This window comes from Mandrillus leucophaeus, unplaced genomic scaffold (genome assembly GCF_000951045.1).
Source record: "Mandrillus leucophaeus isolate KB7577 unplaced genomic scaffold, Mleu.le_1.0 Scaffold711, whole genome shotgun sequence".
NCBI classification, from domain to species: domain Eukaryota; kingdom Metazoa; phylum Chordata; class Mammalia; order Primates; family Cercopithecidae; genus Mandrillus; species Mandrillus leucophaeus.
In genome coordinates this window covers 303,584-310,820 of record NW_012107709.1, presented here as the reverse complement: position 1 = coordinate 310,820, position 7,237 = coordinate 303,584, and the positions used below count along the sequence as shown (strand labels likewise).

At 34.8% G+C, this 7,237-nt stretch overlaps 1 long non-coding RNA gene across 1 annotated transcript in view; it reads right to left on the bottom strand.

Moving 5' to 3' along the window:
* Positions 1 to 1,915: 1,915 nt before the first annotated feature.
* LOC105528318 overlaps positions 1,916 to 7,237 on the bottom strand; it is a 48,582-nt gene continuing 43,260 nt past the window's right edge. The window contains exon 2 of the long non-coding RNA XR_001004342.1: positions 1,916 to 3,884. This is a non-coding gene — a long non-coding RNA (uncharacterized LOC105528318). The remainder of the gene's footprint in view (positions 3,885 to 7,237) is intronic.

Below are 7,237 nucleotides of genomic sequence, written 5' to 3'. Positions count from 1 at the left end.
GGGTTCAAGTGATTTTCCTACCTCAGCCCCCCAAGTAGCTGGGACTGCAGGGGCATGCCACCACATCCAGCTAATATTTGTATTTTTAGTAGAGACAGGGTTTCACCATGTTGACCAGATGGTCTCAATCTCTTGATCTCCTGATCCGCCCACCTTGGCCTCCCAAAGTGCTGGGATTACAGGCGTGAGCCACAGCGCCCGGCCTGTTTCCAGATTTCTTATGCAATACCTTTGCTTTCCTTCTTGCTACTTCACATTGAAACACATTTTACTTTTCTCTGCTATTAAAATCTTTAGTCAGCATAACCACAGACAAGGGCCAGCTCCTGTTCTGGGAAAAATATCTGCACACCTAACCCAGAAGTATAAACAATGTTCAGAGGTAATAGGTATTTAATTCATTTGCTTTTAGTTGTGGTTGAAAAAAGATAGCACATGAATTCTATAGTTTCTTGGCAAATAATGTAGACGTGATTTAGTACTCCATGAAATGCAGTCGCATGTGTCTAAACAATGGAGATCGGATATTTATGTGCAGGTTTGTTAAACGGTCCCTCCAATCAAGATGAAAAAGAAAGCTTGAAGGATGTATCAACTGTGACATGGTGAAAGCTTATAAAATTTGTGACCCAACATCAAAAATTAGACTGTATCACAATGTAACTGCAATAGAAGAGTTTCCATGTATGGAGATTTTTTACAAAATAAGGTTGATACTTGAAAATCAAGAATTAAAGTGCCCAGAACAATGGCTAGCTGCTACATAGAATATGAGGCAACAAGATAGAAGAAGAAAGGAGACTTATCAATGTAATAGTGATGTCACTTCATTGAGCTATTTTAATTAATTCAAAAATTAATTCATAAATGCCTAAATCTAGGATTTCCCATAAACTGAAATATGAAAACGTTCTAAGGTAATTGCATTAGGACACATTCCTCCTTGGAAATTTTATTCTTAAGTGTTACCGTGTGTATTAAGAAATGTATTGAAGAATAGACTTTAGCAAGAGATTGTGTCTTGAACTTACTTTTTTTTACCTTATTAACTAAGGTTCAGGTTATATTCACAATTATAAGCCAGAAATAGCATCTTTGTTTTCCCTCTAAAATCAGGTGGCTTTTCAAGTTCTAAATCCCACTGTCATTACCCCTCACAAGTACAAGATGTAAATATCTAATAGACACTTGCCTTCTTTTCTAACTGTTAGGAGAGGATCTTAAAAAATTTTATTACAAGGGGAAAAAAAGGTTTTTAAATAGACCAACTATCCAAATGTTATTTAGAATAGCTATATGTAGACATAGATTCAGATGTAAATAACTAGCTAAATAAAAACATAAGCTTAATGATACTAAGCTGAATTGGTTTCATTTTCAACTCACTTTAAGTATTATCATTAGAAATAATATTTGTAGCACACTGCTAATATTATACTTATGATGCTACTGAGTACAAATTTTCTTTTACAGTAATTTTTCATCATATGTATTAGTCTTCAAAAATCATTATTTACCTTTATTTGAACAAAAAAAAAATCCTTTAAGGACAACACACTTTGAACAATAAACAAAATCCCTTCCCTCAAAAAGGCTAAGTCAGTCACTACGCTCTGTGTCCCCCTGGGGTGAAATGATATTAGATTTGGTGAGGTGAGCTGTATATCACAAGTACTCCCAGTGCTGGAAGAGGAAATATTTCATTGCATGGAGTGGGGGATGGATTTAGAATTACTCTGTGCCCTCAAATGCTATATTTTATCTTAGGATACATCATTGACATATTCTCTATTTCATCAAATTTCTTACCAGCTTGCCTGTTACCTGCATTCTCTCTTCCAAGTACACGTACACACACACACACACGCGCACACAAACGTGCACACGCACATCATTGATAGAAATCACAAAGCCATTTTTTCTTTTTCCTTTTATTCACTCCCAGCAGATCTTTCTTTTTCCTGTAAGCTTACCACTTCTAAATTTAATGATATGGGTTTTGAGTTTATTATTTAAAGGAATCACATCTTGCTAATTTTTGTATACAAGACACCGGCACATAGTGTCTATACTGACTAAACAGGCCAAGCTTTGTGAGTTAATTAATAAAATATTTGGTAGAAAAGATCCATCAGTATCTTATCCCTTGACATGACAATGTCAAAACATACAGGATGGAAAGCATCTCATTCATTCAGACCATTTCAAATCAATTTTATTTTGACCTAGGGTCTTGAAATAATATATCATTATCTTTGACTGGCCATATCAAAAACTGAACCCAGTTGGAAAATATTTATATGTCCAAATATTGGTTTAGAGGAAAGTATAGCATTTTTTTGGTAAATTGTTCACACAGAATTTTCCCTATTCCAACCACCTATCAAAAACCATCAAAGATGTAAAATATAATTTCTTTCTACAGAAGAACATTTATATTTCCACATTTTATCTATTTCCAATTTAGGTTTTGCTATATACACACATTATCTTATAAAAATTGTTATAAGACTTCATTGTTTAGGACTTAAAAGTAACTATTAGGAAAGGTTTTATCTTACATTGTTTCAAAAGGAAATTTATACTTGCTTAGTTTAAGAAATTACGTGCATAACTTCCCAAGCGACTTGGATTTTCCTAAAATAACTGAAAGCATTTCTTATTCAATCAACCAATCAATATATATTTATTGACCTGCTCTTTTTACCAAGACTATTAGGTGCTGACTGTTCTAAGTTGTTTGACCTTGAATTATTGCTTTACTGGGGCAGCTGATATATAATAATAATGGCAACACATCTTGTTTCAATTTTATTACTTATAATTATCTCTTAGTTTTTCTGTTTGATCAGTAATATTTTTCTGAATTTATAATTCTTTAGGAGTCATAGTTCTTCCTCATTTATTACTAAGTGTATGCTCTTTCCATAAGGCATTTTCCCCTTTGCATTCTGCTTTTTCTTCCCAATATTCTTCTGAACACTTAATTTGTGCTTTAGTTATAGATATTTGGTCCTCGATTTGTTCTTGATTTTTAAGAAAACAATACCTTCCTTAAAAAATGTTAAAGACAGAATCAAATCTTTTTTTAATTATGTCTTCCTCACATAATAATTTTGATCTACCCCAAATTATAAAATTTGCTATCCTCATGCTATGGCAGGAGGTAAATCATTATGTTTCCAGATCTCTCCTTGACTGGAAAATCTTAATGCTTTCTCCTTTCTTCTATTTATTCTTGATGTTACAATGATTTCTTCTTAAATTTCAGAAAGGAATTTCTACTTTGTACAATACCACATTCTGTATCCTATAGATCGACTTCTGGTAATCAGGCCTTTGTTTCTCCCTTGTATTCACATTTTTTTGGTTGTCAATTTCTTCTACTGAAGCAAAGTCTGCATCAGCCTTTTATTTCCTGATTAGAATTCACTTTAAATGTCACTACACAGATAAATCAATATGTGAAGGTGAAAATGACTTGAAGAGCTTTGTCAAGGTAAGTGTTCTTTATCAGACATCATGGGAGTTTTGAAACCAGAAGGATCCTTAGGGCTTATGGAGTTCAATGACCTCATGGACTGCAGATGAGGAAACTGAGCCCAGGAAGAGAAGACTTGCCCAACTTAACGTGAACAAATCCTGTTCTCCAAGACTCTATTTCATAGCACTAATGGAAGCTTTCTAAAAGTGATTTTAAATTTTTAATAGTTGTTTGTTTGTTTTTTTTTTTTCCCAGAAATATCTGGATATAGTGGATTTTATCTTCTCTTTCAAGAGTTCTGTCACTCTTTTCTTCTGGTTCAGTGGGCTAGCTTGTGTTCACTTGACCATGAATCAGCATAAATCACATTCTATCATTTTTTTCTAGTTTTATTCCTATGCTGCAGAATAAAAGCAAGATAAGATAAAAGGAAACTACTGTAGCTACTGGCTATCCTCTATTGTCTTGTGTAAAAATATCTCTTCCCAGATAAACATATCCCTGCTTTCCCTGAAAAAATAGTTGGAGTCATAAATAAGAAGGTTTACAGGTATTTGCAACACCCACATGACCTGGCACATTGTGCTAAATGCATTTCTGCTGAATTTTGACTTTGGCCATTCATTAAGCCAAGTCATCATTAACACCTGCATGATTAAAGCAAAGTGTAAACTCAAAAATAGCAAGAAGTATCCCTTAGCAGTGTCATGCTGATACCTTAAATTAGTTTTTTTGTTTTGTTTTGTTTTGTTTTTTGGTACATAAGGAAACCAGGAAAATATCCTTTCCTACTCTTTTCCTACCTCTCTACCTCAGGTCACCTTACACACATTTTTCATCTCTGTGAGCAGCTCGCTGAAGTCGTTCTTTATACTACTAGTTACACTTTCAAAGTTAAGTTTAACTTTGTCGTTGTGCTTAGCATAACGGTATCAGCATTGTATGTCTTGTCCAAATAAACCTGAGAATGATGACATCTTCCTTCTATAAAGGCACTCTTGCTATTGAATATACCTTGAGTTTTGATGCAGAAACCACGTTGATGGACCATGACAAAGGAACAATGATCCATAAGCTTCACACTTGCCCAGAAGCAGTCAACAGTTAAACATTTTAAGAAATTGAAAGAACTAAACAAAATTAATAGACTGGAGAGTTTAGAAACATGCTGTGAATCAGTGTCTTAGAAACAATTCACTGTGTAAAATTAAATTAGTTTAACTCCAAAATTAAAAGGTAATATTTTCACATAGCAATATAACTTCCAATCAAATGGCATGAGAAGATGCATCTTAGACTGGTGCTTAGTATACATTTTAGGTAATTTGTTGTTCCTTTATTCATCAACATTGGATATTAATAAAATTCAATTTTCTATAATAGTAATTCTTCAACTTTTTAAAATCAGTTTTAAACAGAGGTCTAGGAATGAAAGACAGCCACAGTTATAAGTATTTGATTTGCTGTGATAGATAAGTGAATAAAATAGATTCTAAAGACTGGAAAACCCCATAATGGACTAGCAATGTCTAGTAGCTCATCAATCAAGCAAATTCAATAAGTTGACCTGATCATGCCCATTTCCCCCGTTAACTACTAAAACTTTTCAATTTATGCTCATTTTGAGCATAGAACTATATTCAAATACAGTTCTAATGATATTCTTGCTCAACTTCTGAGAAGGCACAGGCCACAAAATTTGCATGTCTTGCAACAGGCAAGAAGTAGAGTTCACGTATTGTGAGGTTGGCCTGAATTTCCTCACTGCTGTGATATCATGGATAGTACCAACTCCAAGAATTCACAGAACATGGATGGATACACAGGGAACCAAACCAAGAGCGAATAAGTTAAATGGTTAGTCATTCAAGGAGCACTCATCAGTTGCCTACTAGGCATGTGTCAGTTAAATACAACTCAAGGAACACTAGCGTGTTTCTTTAGAAGTTCAACTCAAGAAACATTCTATTGGAGAATGAGGATCTGTCCTATATGAAGGATATGTCCTATATGGGTTAAAAGTTAATAAATCAGCAAGTTGTATTACAATGGTTTGCTTTTGTGGAATGATTTGTTTACTTTTTTTTATTTTCCAAATTTTCAATAATGTGTTTATATGGCATTCATAACCTTAAAACTCCTTTACAATTAAGCTGAAATAAAAAGAAATCTGCAAAACAGAACAAAAAAAACCCAGCAAATATACAAATTTAAAAAATTACACTCTTATTTCTATTCAAGTCCTTTGCCCATTTGTATCAGGTTATTTGACTTTTTGTTGTTGAGTTGTAGGAGCTCTTTATATATTCTGGATATTAATCATATCAGAGATCTAACATTGTCAAACTCATACAAGCAAAAAGTAGAATGGTAATTACCAAGTGCTAGAGGGGAGAGGGAAAAGGGGAGCTGTTTGATGGATAAAGTTTCAAGTTTGTAAGATGAAGAAATTCTGAAGATCTATTTTACGACATGTGAATGTATGTTAACACTACTGAACTGTACATTAAAAATGGTAAAAATGTGTTTTTTTCCTAATTTTTAAAAATGCATGAAAATAAAACACTTGTGACAGAATAATAAAATCGGGCTCTGTTCAAAAAGAAACCAGCATCAGGCAAACAAGTTCTATAATGGTAATTCTTCAAAGAACCAAAGTTCACTACTACCAGATGTGTTATTCCTAAACCATTAATAAGAATAAGACCTACTAGAAATACATAAGGCTAATATTTCAGTTTCAGCAAAAAAAACAACAAAATTCTAATGTCGCAATAACTAGGTTTAACTAGTTTTTTCTTAAAAAATCTAAAAAAAAGATTTTTTTAGAAATCTAAAAAAAAAGTTGAGATTTTCTTTGTGAATTTATAGAAATCATCTGAATGCAAAATAAGCAAACAAGGGTTCATTTATTTTTATTTGTCCTAGTTTGGTCATTTGTTGCTAGCATAATATTTAGGACTAATTTTTAAACCTTAATGAACCATTTTTATTTTTTCTTTTCTCTCTCTCTCTCTTTCTTTCAAGGCAAGGTCTTGCTCTGTTACCCAGGCTGGAGTGCAGTGTCAGGATCAGAGCTCACTGCAGCCTTTTACTCCTAGCTTCAAGTGATCCTCCCGCCTGGGCCTCCCAAAGCCTGGTGTTTCCTTTAATGATTTAAAAATGTTACTCTAGTGTTTGGTCTTTGCAAAGCCCTTTAAAACCGCCAACTTCAGCTTGTCCGATTTTGAAATCTCAGCCTGGCTCAGGCTGAGAAATCTCCTAGGTCTTGAACATTGTAAATGGGTCCTAGGCTCATTTTGAGGGAGCCCTGGTTTACACAAACCTGCTGCTGAACTTAGCCGTACTTACAACAAGCACTTTATTGATATATTATAATTGATGTATTAAACAAACATCACCTCCGGTCTGTAAAGCAAAACACATTCTGACTTTGGAGTTGATGTTTGCGACAGCCTTCTAACCTACAGATGTACCCCTCAGGACTGCGTTTCTAGAAAAGCTAGGAGAAGACCCCAGGGCAGGGGAGAGGAGAGGGCAAATTGAGAAAGAACTGCGAGGGTAATCACTTCCTCCACTGGGCATGGGGTGGCACCTGAGCCCTGGGACGCGGGGCTAGGAGGGAGGGTGAGTCGCCAGCGGAGGCGAGGCCAGAAAGTCAGAGGAAAGAGGGGACGACAGAGCCACAAAGGCAGAGCAGGAGAAGGCAGGGCGGGCAGCGGGCGCGAGGGAGAGAAAAAGAGGGGGGCGGAG